A 16,390-nucleotide genomic window follows, 5' to 3' on the forward strand; every position below is an offset into this window, starting at 1 on the left:
GTATATCTAGGACAGGAAATATTTTGTTCTCTCTCTCTCTCTCTCTCTCTCTCTCTCTCTCTCTCTCTCTCCTTTGTTTTGTTCCTTTTTGTTTGTTTTCTGTTTTGTCTGGGTTTGTTTTTGTTTTTGTTGGTTGGTTAGGTTTTGGGTTTTGGTGCTGGGGATTGAACTAAGCCTTGTACTAGCTCTGCAAGTGCCTTACCACTGAACTATATCCTTAGCCCTTGTCTTTAGCACTGAAGAAGATGTCTTGAGTGAGTGGCAATACATATCTTGAACCCCCTCAACATCTTTTATTGGACTGAATGCTTGTGTCCCTTAAAATTCTTATGCTGAAATCCTAAGCCCTAATGTAATGGTATTAGGAACTGGGGCCTTTAGGAGGCCATTAATCATGAGTATAAAGCTCTTGTGAATGGCATTATTGCCCTTATAAAGGAGCCCTTTATTGCTCTCATGTTCAGATGCAGTCAGAAGTTGGTCCTTTGCAACTCTCAAGAGGCCTCACCAGAGCCTGGCCATGCCAGCAACCCAATCTTGGGCCTCAGCCTCCACAACTAGGAGAAATGAATTTCTGTTGTTTATTAGCCAGCCAGGTATTGTTATTTTTGTGGTTTGGTTTTGTTTTGTTTTTTGGTACCAGGGATTGAACCCAGAGGCACATAACCACTAAGTCACATCCCCAGCCCTTTATTAATTTTTATTTTGAGACAGGGTCTCCCTAAGTTACCTAGGACCTCACTAATTCTGCTTAGGCTAACTTTGAACTTTAATCCTCCTGCCTCAGCCTTCTGAGCCACTAAGATTATATTTGTGCGCCATTGTGCCTGACTTAAATATTTATTTTTGTATTAGTTATTTTAATTTTTTCTTTAAGCATCAAAGCTATGCTGACTTAACCATCATGCCAATGATCACAGAGATGACACAAAAGCTCCCATGTACTCAAGATCCAGAATGACTAGCTACCATGATTTTGATTCTCTGTCTCTGTTATTGACTGCACTCAGGAGTCCCTGGTATCTTGTCTGAGTGTGTTATGCTCGAGTTCGGGACCCCCAAAAGACCACCGGAGACCAAGATCGATGTAAGCAGCAAAGATGTGTTTATTGCGAGCTAGCTCAGTCCTCCGCACACACAGCAACTAGTGATGCTGAGAGGTCCTGAACCCAGGGTTTGCAGCAGTTTTATACACTCTTTGGGGAAGGCAGGGACTTTACATACATCATAGCATCTCTTAGCAAATCATCACACACCACGGGAAAATCATAAAACAACTCTAAAACATGATTAGCACATTCACTGGTGGGAACAAGTTGGATAGGGGTGATTGGTTAGTACAAGAGGAGGATTCGTTTGAACTGATTGGTTTAAGCCACGAGGGGTGTACCTGCTGAACCACATGGTTTCCCAACATGTTATCAACCACCATAAACTACTGGGAGGGTCATCTGGCATTCCAGGTATTTTCCCTGTCTTATGCTGATTGGTAGTTGCTAGGGGGTTGCTATGAGTCCTCACCTAGTCTGACTGAGTCAGGGACACCTGGTGCCACAGATCTCTCCTGTTATTTGCAGGGTGGATATGTGCCTAGGAGTGCTCTGTGGGTTTTTCCAAGGACAAGGGCCACGCCCCTTCCTTGGACAGGCTTTGCTCTAAGGTAGAGGCTAGTTTCTCAAAAATGGAGTCACATCAGTTTCTCAAGTGTCTGTGCTGACAAGTCACAGAGTTCCCATCCCACCCTAATTGGTTGTTTTACAGACCCACACACCTCTTCTAACAGCACGCTTTACCTCAAAAAAAGAGCCTGGAACAGGGGAAGGCCAAGAGTAAGTAGAAAATGTTTTTCAAAGGTTAACTATACTTTGTTTTGAAGAAAAGTGATCTTTCTAAATGTTAGAGTCAGACTTCTAAAAGTTGACACTTAACTTTAAGGAAAAACAGTAGCTGCTCTTGTTAGAAAAAGATTACATACTAGTTTTAAGGTCCTTCCTTAACATCTGGATGGCCATCTTAAGTGACAGCCGCCATTTTAAGAAAAATTTCACTTTCTGGGGCATTTCTCTCTAAGAAAGGCTCACCACTCCCTCATACCAACCCCACCCTTAACTGCCTGCATTAGGACCCACCTGGCTCTAATCCCTGAGCCTGCTGCATAAAAGTTCGAGCCCCAAGCCTGTTTTTCCTCTGTCTATGGAGAGATGTGCCTTTGTCAGCTCTGACAAATAAACTCTAGTGTGTATCTCTGCCTTGTCTCTGTCTTTCACTTCTCTCTAGCCTGTTTCCCGGTTCCTCACTTTCCTTTCACTAGTTCATTTACTGTGTTCTAAAATATGTGTTTCACAGGCAGGGATAATGACAGGGGTCCTGGGACATAGGAAGGATAAGAACCATCAGAGTGGAGACTCCTTTCCATCTCGATCATTCTATAATCCACGTTTTATTGTGGAAACAACATTATTACCTAGAACATAAGCTTGGTGATACTGTGAGGTCAACCTGGATAACTATACCTAGTTTAGAGAGGAAGAAACAAAAGTAAGGATAGATTTTACCCTAAACATACAATGTCAGCTCTCTCAAAGAGGCAGCCCAGAATAAATGGGCACCCTCCAGCTTCTGAAGGAGATGCTCCTGATTCTACCACTATTATCTGCCATCTGGGATTCTGTTTACTCATCTTTAAAATAAGGATAATCGGCCGCATGGATTCATCTTTGGGTCTGGGTTGCTGCGGCTGCGGGATGACCAAAATAAAGGCAGACCCGGACAGACCCGAGACTCCGAGACTCCGGTGGAGGCGTGCTCCGGAGAGCGCACTTACCATGAATCTGAACCCTATCCCGCAGCCTCTGGCTTCTCGCAGACTCAGAGGAAACTCTATAAATGCATCAAGAAAGCGGTGAAGCAGAAGCAGATTCGGCGCAGGGTTAAGGAGGTTCAAAAGTTTATCAACAAAAGCGAGAAAGGGATCATGGTTTTAGCAAAAGATACGTTACCAATTGAGGTGTACTGCCATCTCCCAGTTATGTGTGAAGACCAGAATATGCCCTATGTCTATATCCCCTCTAAGACGGACCTGGGTGCAGCTGCTGGCTCCAAGCGCCCCACCTGTGTGATAATGGTCAAGCCCCACGAGGAATACCAAGAAGCCTATGATGAATGCTTGGAGGAAGTGCAGGCCCTGCCACCACCCTTGTGAAGGACTTGGACAGCAGACTAGGCACCTGTTCCAGAAGCTTCCAATTCCGTGAGGATTTTTCCCAGCTAGCTCCAACAGCTGTTTGTTGAAGATAGAGCCAGCATCTTTCCATCAGTTCCACTTCCTGTTGAGCTTCAATGAAGAGAGTTCCAAGAATATGGAGTGGGAGAAGTAAATGCTAAGACTAAATAAAAAATAAATAAATAAAATAAAATAAGGATAATGGTATTTACATTGTGGATTTTTGTGAAGGTTAAGTGAATCAATTTAAGTAAAGTGCTAATCCTCTAGAAGTCACTTGAAAATAGGACGGTGCAGTTTGCTGAAACTCTTTCCGTATGTGACTAGAAATAAAACCAGTTGTCCTTACTGGTATGTAAGTTTATCCAATACATATAAACAGGTACGCTTTTTACTCTCCAGTATTAAAAAGCCAGGACTTGGAGAGAATAAGGCTGAATTTTATGTACCACACTGTTATTAGACTCTTATTACAAGGAAAAACTGCCAAGGGATTCTTCTGTAGGTCATGTCATTATAGTCACTTTTCATTTCCCTTAGGGTATACATTCCCAGACTCTCAGAGCATGCCTAAAACTATGGATAGTATCAAACCTTATGATTTAATGCCTTTTGTCTTTTTTCCTCTCTCTCTCTCTCTCTCTCTCTCTCTCTCTCTCTCTCTCCTCTCTCTCTCTCTCTCTCTCTCTCTCTCTCTCTCTCTCTCTCTCCCATTCTTTCTGTTTTTGTTTGTTTGGTTTTTGTAGAGGGGATTAAACCTGGGGGACTCCACCACTAAGCTACATGCCATATTCTTTTTATTTCTTATTTTGAGACAAGGTATCACCCTAAATTGCCAACGGTGGCCTCAAACTTGGAATTCTTCTGCCTCAGCCTCCCAAGTTGCTGGGAATATAGGGATGTAACACCACACCCAGCATCTACTGACTTTTCAATCTGAGCTGAGCACTTATCACACATTCTAGCTCTAACTTTTTCACTTCAAGGTGCAATGGCAAAACTAATAAGAATTTCTTTTTCCTTCTTAACAATTTACAGATAAATTTGTTCTTACCATAAGTCTTAGCAACATCAACATAAATTGTTTTCTTTCCTTATTAAGTCAATAACTTCCATCATTTTACTTAAAGGAGGTACTTTTTGACTTCTCTTTGATATATGCAAATGGCCAATGTCACTACAATTGCCTTTTGGTACCATTATTAAGTAAAATAAAATAAAGCTTACTTGAATTCAAGTACCACAATGACACAGTGGTCCATCTGATAATAAAGAAGACTACAAGGTGACTAACAGGAAAGTAGCATATATATAGTGTGGATAACTGGACAAAGGGACAATCCATGTCCCAGTGGGACCAGGAAAGACCAACTGAGATGGTGCAAGATTTTATCATACTACTAAATATGCTGTGCAATTTAAACCCCATAAATTGCTAATTTCTGAAATTTTCCACTTAATATTTTCAGACCAAAGATTACCAATGAGTTACTGAAACAGAAAGTAAAACTATGGATAAGCAATGACTAACAAATTCTGAAAAATATTATCCTCTTAGGATTCCCTGGAACCAGTGACACGTGCATCTGGAAGATTTGATACTGCCAATCTGCAGCCCCCACCACCCCACACAAGAACGAAAGCTTCAATATATCAGGTCCTAGGAACACTGAAGATTACTTCTGTAATCCCAAAATATGTAGTGATTTCTCCCCAGCAACAAGTGAGCAACCAGTTCTGCAGTAAGCACCATGGCATTAGAATTGAAATTAGAATTGAATGAATTCTAATTCAACTGAATCCTGACACTATCTATCTGCAAATAGCATCAGATTCCACAGGTTGAGAGTGAAGTCCCCAACTATTCCTGACTGCCCCCATTCATTTCTGATGCAACTTACAAGCACCAAATTGTTTTACCAGTGCTTCTGCCTATAAATTTAACACCTGCTCAGGTTCACTGAATTTGTTCAAATGACTTACAGAATTCAGGGAAACATATTTACTCATTTATTATAAAGGATACCGAAGAAGAGATGCAAGGGTAAGGCATGGGGCGGGGGAAGGAGTATGGAGTTTCCATACCCTCTCCACATACCACCCTCCAGGAACAGCCACATGTTCAACTATCCAGAAGCTCTCTGAACCCTGTCCTTTTCAGTGAGTTTTTATGGAGACTTCATTGCATAGGCATGATTGAAGCATGGAAAACTATATGGAAATGTGATTAGGCAAAAAGGGTATGATCTAATGCTAATAGACTGGTGGGGGAATCTAACAAGGACTCTCTGTTCCGTTTCTTCTTAGTTTTCCTATGTAGCATTCCTGCCTCCCAGGAATGTGGAGGGATCTCTTCTGAAATGGAAGCTCTTATCTACCATCAGACAAGGTAGGTCAGATAAATTTTTTATGGCCAGTTCTAAGACAAGAAGGTGAGTGAAGATTTGAGTTTCAATGACCTACCTTGGAAAATAGAAATTCTATTTTCTATGGCTTGCCTTGGAAAGTAATTTTTGAGCCAAGAACCATGCATAAAGAACAAAATATATATGTATATTCATAATATTTATATAACATCACCTACCCTTTTCAATGTAAACACTTCCATTAAGGATTTTATATTTATATGATTTTATATATGTGTGTGTATAATCAAACATTCAAACACAGACTTTCACACTACCCTTTTCTCAGCCTGTTAAAATAAAAGGTCCTTGATTTTCTGTAAATGGACAAAGGGACAATTTGTCCCTTTAAAGAACTAGTGAAATGCAGCCGGAAACTGTCAAAATGGTATAGCACAGCTTTGACCTCAGAGGTGCAGATGGGAGCCCTCATTTTTTCTTTACTGATAAAGAGATATTGTCTCACTTCTCCCTCTTCCTTCTTCATTTCCACTCCACTGTGGTGGTCAGGACTCATGGAACAAAGCAGGTGCCCCTTAGATCTATCTGTCTTCTCAAGAAGACTATGAACATACCAGGGCAATAAGTAGAATGAGTTTGGGGCGGGGATGTAAGGGTTAAGAATCCTGTTTTGAGGCCAGTTGAAATGTTGCATTTGACAATCCTAGCAACCTGGCAGCTTGAGGCAGGAGGACTACAAGTTTGGGGTCAGCTTCAGCAACTTAAAAAGGCTCTACCTCAAAATAAAAAATAAAAAAATAAAAAATAAATCAGGCTGAGGTTGTAGTTCAGGGGAAAGTGCCCCTAAGTTAAAATACCTTGTGTTCTGAAACGTATCTATAGATATGTATTTAAATCCTGTTGCTCCACTGTTGTTCTCAATCTCATTTTTTTGGGGGGTGGGGGGGATCTGGGATTGAACTCAGGGGTACTTAACACTGAACCACATCCCCAGCCCTTTTTGTATTTTATTTCGAGACAGGGTCTCACTGAGTTGCTTAGGGCCTTGCTAGGCTGGCTTTGAACTCGTGATCCTCCTGCCTCAGCCTCCCAAACTGCTGGGATTATAGGCATGCACCACCACATCCAACTTCAAAGTCTTTTTACTAACACATAAATTTGTATATACTTATGAAGTACAATGTATGTTTCGATAAGATAAAACTCTCAGCTTTTTTTTTTTTGTAGAACCACGAGGGAAAGAGTTGTCCAGAGTCTGACAGCTAATCATTGAGAAGCAGCTTAAAATGATGGTGAGCCCTTCAAAGTGCCCATAAAAATGAAGTCCTCCACCATACCTGCTTCATTCTGCAAACTAAGAAATCCACAGCCTCCTCTTCCTCTCACACTCACTCCTCTTTATCTGTAACTACTTCACTCAGTCCTTTGCCCATTTCCGCCTTCCTGTTCTCCCCATAAACAAAAGAGAATCACCATTACTACTTCACCTCCAGTGAAAATCATCACATTCACAGTCTTGATTTCATGCATGTGCCCTCCTCCACTCAACCCTAGGTGAGAATCTCACAGAATTAGTCAGGGATTACGCAGTTGCAGTGGTGTTGAACCTCTCTCCTCCCAATACGTATTCTTTTTTTTTAATATTTATTTTTTGGTTTTAGGTGGACACAATATATTAATTTTTTATTTTTATGTGGTGCTGAGGATCGAACCCAGTGCTTCATGCATGCTAGGCGAGCGCTCTACCACTGAGCCACAACCCCAGGCCCCCCAATATGTATTCTTATAGTGTCCATCTGTATAGGGTCAGGACGGGCAGGTTGAGTAACATTTTCTTTCAGGAAGAAAAGTTGATACTTGCCATCCTGACACTTACATAGGACCTTGTGTAATATGTAGGGAGATGGCACAGCAGAAATCCAGAAGTTGTTGGGGGAATTAGACTCACATGTGGCCTGGCAGGGGAGAAGAAGCAAATGGAAGGTAGCCTGGCTCCTGTGCTACCTGTATCTGCTCCCCAGGCCTATTTTTCCCCCACAGGTCAAATGGGAAAGGGGTGATATTATTGCTTTTTATCCAGAAGAGCAGTCATAAAGGAGGAACATAAATAGAAAGCATAAATCCTTTGACCAAATGCAACCCAGCCTGAGCAATAAGAGAACTCCATCTGGCTTCTTCTCTCCCCCAGCCCTGCCTTCCCAAGCCTTCCTGGGGCTTTCTCACCTAAAGCCCAGAAATTAAAGGGCCTGGGTCTATTAGTCTATGTTCTGTGGCTGATAACACAATACCACAATCTGGGTAAGTTTTAAAGAAGTTTATTTTATCTGATAATTCTGGAGTTCAAAGATTTCTGGCCCACATCTGGTGATGGCCTTCTTGCTGGCAGAGTCCCAGAGTAGCACAGAGAATCCCATTGTAAGATACAGGAAGTGTGCATGCATTGTGGACTCTCTTGCTCTTTTTATGAAGCCACCAGAATTCAATCATAAGGACTCTGCCTGATGAACTTATCTAATCCTATTTACTTCCCAAAGGCCCCACCTCTAAACACCTTAAGTTTCTATTTTCTTAATACTTCACAATTAGGATTAAACTCCAACATGAGTTTGAGGGGGACAGATCACATACAAACTATAGCACTGGGAAAAATAATAATCACAGTTTATAAGTGAGGAAGGGCACCACAAAGTTCAGCTAGAAGAAGAGGAAAAGAGCCTGAAGTTCACTTGGGTCAAGGGAAGAAGAACAGGAGCTGAGATCTCAGAGAAGAATCTGTGCTGATTATGTGGGCACTCCCTGAATCTCTTAATGCCCTCCCAGCTTCTGCAGAGAAAACACCTAAGGCTTGGGGGTGCAATTCAGTAGCAGAGTGCTTGCCTAGCATGCACAAGGCCCTGGGTTCTATCCCTACCAAGAAAGAAAGAAAAATCCTAACCCCCAAGCCCATCCACTCCCTATATTCCCAGAGCCAGAGATTTGTCTCAAGGTCTTTGGGTGTGGTCCACACTCATGAATGACTCCCCCAAAATCTTACCACCCTTAGGCCCTGCAACCACTCACCCTCCTAGGCCAGGCCAATCTTTCTTTTCCTGTTAATCGATTCTTAGCCTGTCCACCCATCCCTGTCCGCTGTCCTTCCTCCAGGATTCAGAGCTTCTTCTGTGCTTAAGACCTCACCCTGATCTGACACAGGCCCATACACAGGAATCATTCTCAATCTGAAAAAATTGATTTTAAAAATTCATATGCACTTATCATGCATAGCCCATCATAGTACAAGCTAAATAAATCTTTTCTGAATGAAACAGAGATGTCCTAGTGAGGAAGGCTGCCCAGTCCCTAAACCAGACATCTCATTTATTTAGCCTTTTACAGCTAAATGAATGATGGCAAGCCTTCTATTGTGGAGCTCTCCAGAGTCTCCCAGATCCCTGCTTAGCATCTATCTGGCTTTTCACTACCAGAAAGTGTTTTTTCACATGCTATTCTTACCTGAATGTCTGAGACCAGTAGGACAATTGTGACCCTATTTCACTTGCTCCATTTTCAGAGAAGATGGGATATAAAAATGAATTACATACAAGCTGGGGATATATATCTCAGTTGGTAGAGTTCTTGCCTCCCATGCACAAGGCCCTGGGTTCACTCCATCACCACAAAAAAAAATGATAATAATAAAAAGAATATCTGAATAATTCCCAAACTGTCAGTCGTGTCTGCTGACTTCTCCAGCTTTTCTAAAAGGTCCTCCCACCTCACCTAGGTGCCCTTGCTGGTGGAGATGCCATAGAAAAGCAAGGGGAATCATGCAGGCACCACCTATTTTGTGCTGTTGTTGCTGCCCAAGAAGCCGTCTCTGCTTCTGCTTGAAGGGCTTAAAGAGCACTGAGATTCTATGTGGTGTTAAAGGGACCCAGGGAGCATAACTCAAGCTTGTCAGTCATTGCCATGGAGAATTTTGTGGCCAAGGTGACAGATATGCTCTCTGTATCCCCAGAGAGTGAGGGAATGAATATACGTCTCTATGAAGAAAATTAAAACTAAAGTCAAGGGAAAGCTACCCAATATATGAAAACTTTCTCTGAAGCCACTCTGGAGAGTAGTTAAGTAATTTCCTGAAATTCCTTCAAGGCTGTCCTCTAGACATGTTGAATCATGGAAAGCCACCTCCAGTCCTTGCTCTCGCTTTTCTTGGTGCATCTTTCCCCACTTAGTCTTCTAGGGAAATTATTTATTGTTTATCCTTCTAGATTCAGTTTGGTATCACCTCTTGCAGGAATCCTTCCCTGTTCTTTCCTGCACACTCCCCATAACTGCAATTAGGCCTCCATCTTCCCTGATCATCTTATTCATAATTATCTGAGTAGGTACATTTCCCCCTGGAAATTGATAGTTCCTAAAGGACACAAGGTACAACATCAGTCCTGGTTGTCTCTCCCTGAAATGTTGTCTATCATATGGAAGGGATGCTACAGATGTTTACAGAATAACAAAATTGGAATTGATGGATCAAAGCACATGAACATTCCTTTCATCCTTGGTATAATACAAACTTTCCTCCAAAATGCTTGTATTTACTTACAATGCCATCTGCTGTGCAGAGAATATGAATTTCTTTGCAACCTTGCTATTTTATTAGGAGAAATTGTACCTAATGTTTTAACATGTATTTCCTTGTTAGTGAAGTTGAATAGTTTCCCAAATGTTCATTTCACTAACTGCAATTCTTTACTGTGAATTTTTCTTTATATTGCACTAATCATTCTCTGACAATCTATCTAGGCTGCACTAAATTTCTTTCTCCCCTAAGCAAGGATCCACAGAAACAAACTTGTAGTTGGAAGAGGATTTGTTCCTAATCTATGTAAATCCATATCAGCATTCATGAAAGAACAGGTTACAACTTAAATTCACTACAGAACCTAGGCAGTTAAAACTCTCCACATTAAAGATTTCAGTGTGTGTGTGTGTATGCGCGCATGTTTGCTGGACATTGAATTGAGGCCAGAGCTTTGAACATGCTAGGCAAGCCCTCTACCACATCCTCAGTGCTTTTTATTTTATTTTGAAATGGTCTTTCTAAATTACCAGGCTGGCCATAAACTTGCAATCCTCCTGCCTCAACTCCCCAAGTAGCTGAGATTACAGGTGTGCTCCACCATGCCTGGCTCAGATTCCACTTTTGATAGGAGCTACGGTAATACATAGAGTCTGACAGTTTTCAGCAAATACCTAAAATTTCTGGAAAAGTGCACATCTATAAAAATGATCCTTTCCTCCTATTTCTTGAAATTTTCCAGGTCTGTTCTCTAAACTTTCTTCCCTTACGCTTCTAAGTGAAGAGCAAACACATAAAAAAGAAATGAATGATATTGACAGAGGATAGCTTAAGTACTCGGTGGCCAGCTTTGTTATAGTTAGTTAAGTTGTTTTTGTCAAAGTCTTTTTCTCCAAAAAATGTATTCTTAAATCCTCTTCCATCCCTAAGCTTCCCTTGTATGGACCTCCCCTGTTTCCTCTAATGGACAGTTATTTAAAGAACAACATAATTTTACCACAGTGACAATGACTTTTCACAGTACATACAGGATATAATTAGGGAAAACTTATAGATACTGTCTCATGCCACACCATTCAGCTTGGCACACATACATTCACCCAGTATTCAGGCTTTGAAGCTGGTTCAAATTCCATTTCAAAGTTCATGTGTACTGCCAGTCCCAGTTTGAGGTCAGAGCTATTTATCCCTTGATATCTTAAGAGGTATAGTTCTTTCAATCTAAACACTGGGCTCAATTTTCATGACTCAAATTGAAGTTACCCTTCTTAGCTTCATACAAAACCAGCTCAAGAGTTGATCTGCATTTTGTTCAAAGAATTGTGAGTGTGTGTGTGTGTGTGTGTGTTGCTGAGGATTAAACCCAGGCCTTCACACATGCTAAGAAAGCACTTTACTACTGAACTATATCCCCAACCCCTGTTCAGAGAACATTTCTAAAATAGTTTTTTTCATAACCAACCACTGCTAACTTCTGCACTGAACTTTAGGACTCCAAAGAGATTTTTTTCTTTTCTTTTGGTACCAGGGATTGAACCCAGGGGTGCTTAACCACTGAGCCATATCCCTAGCCATATTTTAATATTTTATTTAGTGACAGGGTGTTGTTGAGTTGCTTAGGGTGTTGCTGAGTTGCTTAGGGCCTCGCTAAGTTGCTATGGCTGGTTTTGAACTTGTGATCCTCCTGCCTCAGCTTCCCAAGTGCTGGGATTACAAGCATGTACCACTGTGCCCAGAAATACTTTTTGCTTTTTTTTTTCTTTTTTCTCACTTGTTTATTGGAACATTTGTACTCTAATAAATGACTGTTAAAATCTTTTTTGCATACTCCAAATATATATCTTTGTTGGATTTTTGCTTTGAGACTCCTGTTTTCTTAAAATTCACCAACCTCTGGCATCCAGAGAGCCAGCAGCACATCTCTTCCAGGCATACATCTCATGTACTCAAAATATTTCATCAGACAATTTATTATAAATCTACTATAATTAGAGACTGGGGATGTGGCTCAATGGTAGAGCACTTGCCTATCATGATTGAGTTCCTGGATTCGATCTCTAATTCTGCAAAATAAGAAAAGAAAGAAAGGAAATAGAAGAAACCTATAAGACTTCTTGCCTAAATGCTGAAGATACAGCCAGAACTACCCTATAACCAGATAAATGGGGCTCCTTCTCTGGCCCTCACATTTAAGAAGGCCCTACATACAACTAAGACAATCATATAAAATAATACCTTCACTTAAGAGTACAAAGGTGCACCAGGTGTGGTGGCCATGCCTGTAATCCCAGCTACTTGGGTGCCTGAGGCAGAAGGATTGCAAGTTCAAAGCCAGCCTCAGCAACTGAGTGAGGCCCTAAGTAACTTAGTGAGACCCTGTTTTAAAATAAAAAGGCCTGGAGATGAGGGCCCCTGTGTTCAATTCCTGGTTAAAAAAACAAAACAAAAAACCCACACACACAAAGGTGTTTTTGTCACTTGAGATTCAGTGTAACCCATAATCCTAAACTTCTGCTTTTATGAATAACATGGTTCTAGTCCAAAGGAAACATTTCTCCATATTTTTCACCCTAGGTCTTCCAAAGATGACTGCATTCAAGTGACATGACAGTTGCAGGCTGTGCCTCTGTCAGTGAAAGAAACAGACACTGATTCCAAGTACTAGAAGGATTTGGGCAGCACAAGCATTTATATAAAAGAAAAAAAACTGACTTGTTAGAGTTTTCTCAGATAGTATGACTGCAATAGATTTCATATTATGATATATTATTGGTGCGAAGTATTTATTTTCTAGTAACTCTAATGATTCAAGAAAGGTTGCCTAATTTGACATTCTTTACTGTCAAAAAGGGCATAATTATGTGAACATCTAGATTGTAACAACACAATGACTTTTATTAAATAAAGGCAAGGAAATACATTTTCTGAAAAACACATAATTTATAAATTATGGGTTTTTTCAAATAATGACAGTCTGCCAGCAGGTAATTGACATACGTCATAACAAATTCAGTCATCTTTGAAACTTTGCCAACTTTTAATCACATAAAAAAATAACTCAGAACATCTTTTATTTTGTCATTTTGAAGATATATCTGTCAAGATATTAGCATGGAACAAATTTAACAAATTATTAGCTTGATTTGTAACTGTTCAATATTCATATATGGGGCATAAAGGCTTCCATTTATACTCTTTCCCTGAACCTAGCAAATAGTAAAGGCAAATCTACCCACACAAATCAATAGGGAAATGGCTCCTGATCTCCAGGGGTCTACAGCCAAAAAGGAATGAAAAGCCATGCACAGTTATACACTCCCTTCAGCATCTTAGCAAGACCCTGTCTCAAAAAAATAAAAAAGGAGGAGCTGGGGCTGTAGCTCAGTGGCAGAGTGCTTGCCTAGCATGTGTGAGGCACTGGGTTCGAGCCTTAGCACCACATAAAATAAATAAATAAAATAAAAACATTATGTCTACCTACAACTACAAAAAAATTTTATTTAAATAAATAAAGCAATTAGACAGATGAAAGAAATTAAAGGGAAATGGATAGGAAAAGAAGAACTCAAAGTAGCACTATTTGCCAACGATATGATTCTATACCTAAAAGACCCAAAAAATTCCACCAGAAAACTTCTAGAACTAGTAAAGGAATTAAGCCAAGTAGCAGGATACAAAATCAACACCCACAAATCAAAGGAATTTCTGTATATCAGTGACAAATCCTCTGAAAGGAAAATGAAGAAAACTACCCCATTTACAATAGCCTCAAAATAACATAAAATACTTGAGAATCAACTTAATGAAAGGGGTGAAGGAACTCTATAGAATACTGAAAAAAAAAAGAAGAAGAAGACCTTAGAAGATGGAAAGATCTCTCTTGTTCTTGGGTAAGCAGAATTAATATTCTCAAAATACCACCACACTACCAAAAGCACTATACAGATTTAATGCAATTCCAATCAAAATTCCAATAACATTCCTCATAAAAATAGAAAAAGCAGTCATGAAATTCATCTGGAAAAATAAGAAACACAAAATAGCTAAAGCAATCCTCAGCAAGAAGAGTGAAGCAGGTGGCATCACTATACCAGAACTTAAACTATTCTACAGAGCAATAGTAACAAAAACAGCATGGTATTGGCACCAAAATAGACTAGTAGACCAGAGGTACAGAATAGAGGACACAGGGACTAACCCACATAATTACAGTTATCTTACATTAGACAAAGGTGCCAAAAACATACAATGGAGAAAAGATAGTCTTCAACAAATGGTGCTGGGAAAACTGGAAATCCGTATGCAACAAAATAAAATTAAACCCCTATCTCTCACCATGCACCAAACTCAACTGAAAATGGATCAAGGACCTAGGAATTAAACCAGAGGCCCTGCACCTATTAGAGGAAAAAGTAGGCCCAAATCTCCATCATGTTGTATTAGGCCCCAACTTCCTTAATGAGACTCCTATAGCACAAGAATTAAAATCAAGAATCAATAAATGGGATGGATTCAAACTAAAAAGCTTCTTCTCAGCAAAAGAAACAATTAGTGAGGTGAACAGAGAACCTACATCTTGGGAGCAGATTTTTACCACTTGCACATCAGATAGAGCAATAATCTCTAGGGTATATAAAGTACTCAAAAAGCTAAACACAAAAAAAAAAACCCCAAATAATCTAATCAATAAATGTGCCAAGGACTTGAAGAGACACTTCTCATAAGATGATGTACAATCAATACATGAAAAAATGTTCAACACCTCTAGCAAATACAGAAATGCAAATCAAAACTACTCTAATATTTCATCTCACTCCAGTCAGAATGGCAGCTATTAAGAACACAAACAGGGCTGGGGTTGTGGTTCAGTGGTAGAGCATTTACCTAGCATGTGTAAGGCCCTTGGTTCCATCCTCAGCACCACATAAAAATAAATAAAATAGAGCTGGGGTTATGGCTCAGCGGTAGAGTGATCACCTCACACATGCAAGACCCTGGGTTCAATCCCCAGTACCACATAAAAATAAATAAGTGAAATAAAGGTATTGTGTCCAATTACAACTAAAAAATAAATATTTTTTTAAAAAAGAACACAAACAACAATAATTGTTGGCAAGGATGTGAGAAAAAAGGCACATTCACACATTGCTGGTGGAAATTGGTGCAGCCAATATGGAAAGCAGTATGGAGATTCCTTGGAAAGCTGGGAAGGAACCACCACTTGACCCAGCTATCCCACTCCTTGGTCTATACCCAAAGGACTTAAAAACAGCAATATTACAGTGACTCGGCCACATCAATATTTATAGCAGCACAATTTACAATAGCTAAACTGTGAAACCAACCTAGATGCCCTTCAGTAGATGGATGGATAAAGAAACTGTAGTTAAAAAAAAAAAGAAAAAAGAAACTGTATACACAATGGAATATTACTCAGCAATAAGAGGGAATAAAATCATGGCATTGCAGGTAAATGGATATAATGCTAAGTGAAGTGAACCAATCCCAAAAAAGCAAATGCCGAATGTTTTCTCTGATCTAAGGAGGCTGATCCATAATGGGGTTGGGAGAGGGAGTATGGGAAGATTAGACAAACTCTAGATAGGGCAAAGAGGTGGGAGGGAAAGAGAGTGGGTATGGGGTAAAAAAGATGGAATGAGATGGATATCATTACTTTAAGTACATGTATGAAGACACAAATGGTGTAAATATACTTTGTATACAACCAGAGATATGAAAAATTGTACTCTATATGTGTAATATGAATTGTAATGCATTCTGCTGTCATATTAGAAATTAGAATAAAAAATAAATTAATTAATTAAAAGGACTGGGATAAGGCTCTCTTGGGTTCGATCTCCAGTACCAGAAAGAAAGAAAGAACATTTAACAAGTAATTTCAAGCTGAATGTATAAATAGCAAGATAATTTTTTGAGCCATTGTTTTTTTCTCTCTTTTTATTTCCCTCCATCAGTGAAGATGCAGGCTCTGTTTCCTTTCCTTAAAGTTAATTTCAGGATGGAAAGCAATAGTCACCTGCAAGACAATGGTTTTCCTGGTATCCTGGCTTGCAAATAATCCCCATGTCCCAAGAGCAGCATGGGAGAACAGTAGGCATCTCTGTGGCCATCAAGGTTATCGGGCCTCAGATGAATGGAACTGCTTTCTCATTCCTAGACCCTAGAATCTTGGCATGGGGTTGGGGCAGCAAAAATAACTGAGACCCAGCTTTTCATAAAGGA

General features: G+C 40.0%; 1 pseudogene; it reads left to right on the forward strand.

Annotated features, from left to right (window-relative positions):
- Positions 1-2,744: 2,744 nt before the first annotated feature.
- LOC124090351 (H/ACA ribonucleoprotein complex subunit 2-like) lies at positions 2,745-3,235 on the forward strand (annotated as a pseudogene).
- The last annotated feature ends 13,155 nt before the right edge of the window (positions 3,236-16,390 follow it).

The sequence above is a fragment of the Marmota monax genome, unplaced genomic scaffold (genome assembly GCF_021218885.2).
Source record: "Marmota monax isolate L192 unplaced genomic scaffold, Marmota_monax_Labrador192_F-V1.1 WCK01_AAM20220418_F8-fsc00017, whole genome shotgun sequence".
Lineage (NCBI taxonomy): Eukaryota > Metazoa > Chordata > Mammalia > Rodentia > Sciuridae > Marmota > Marmota monax.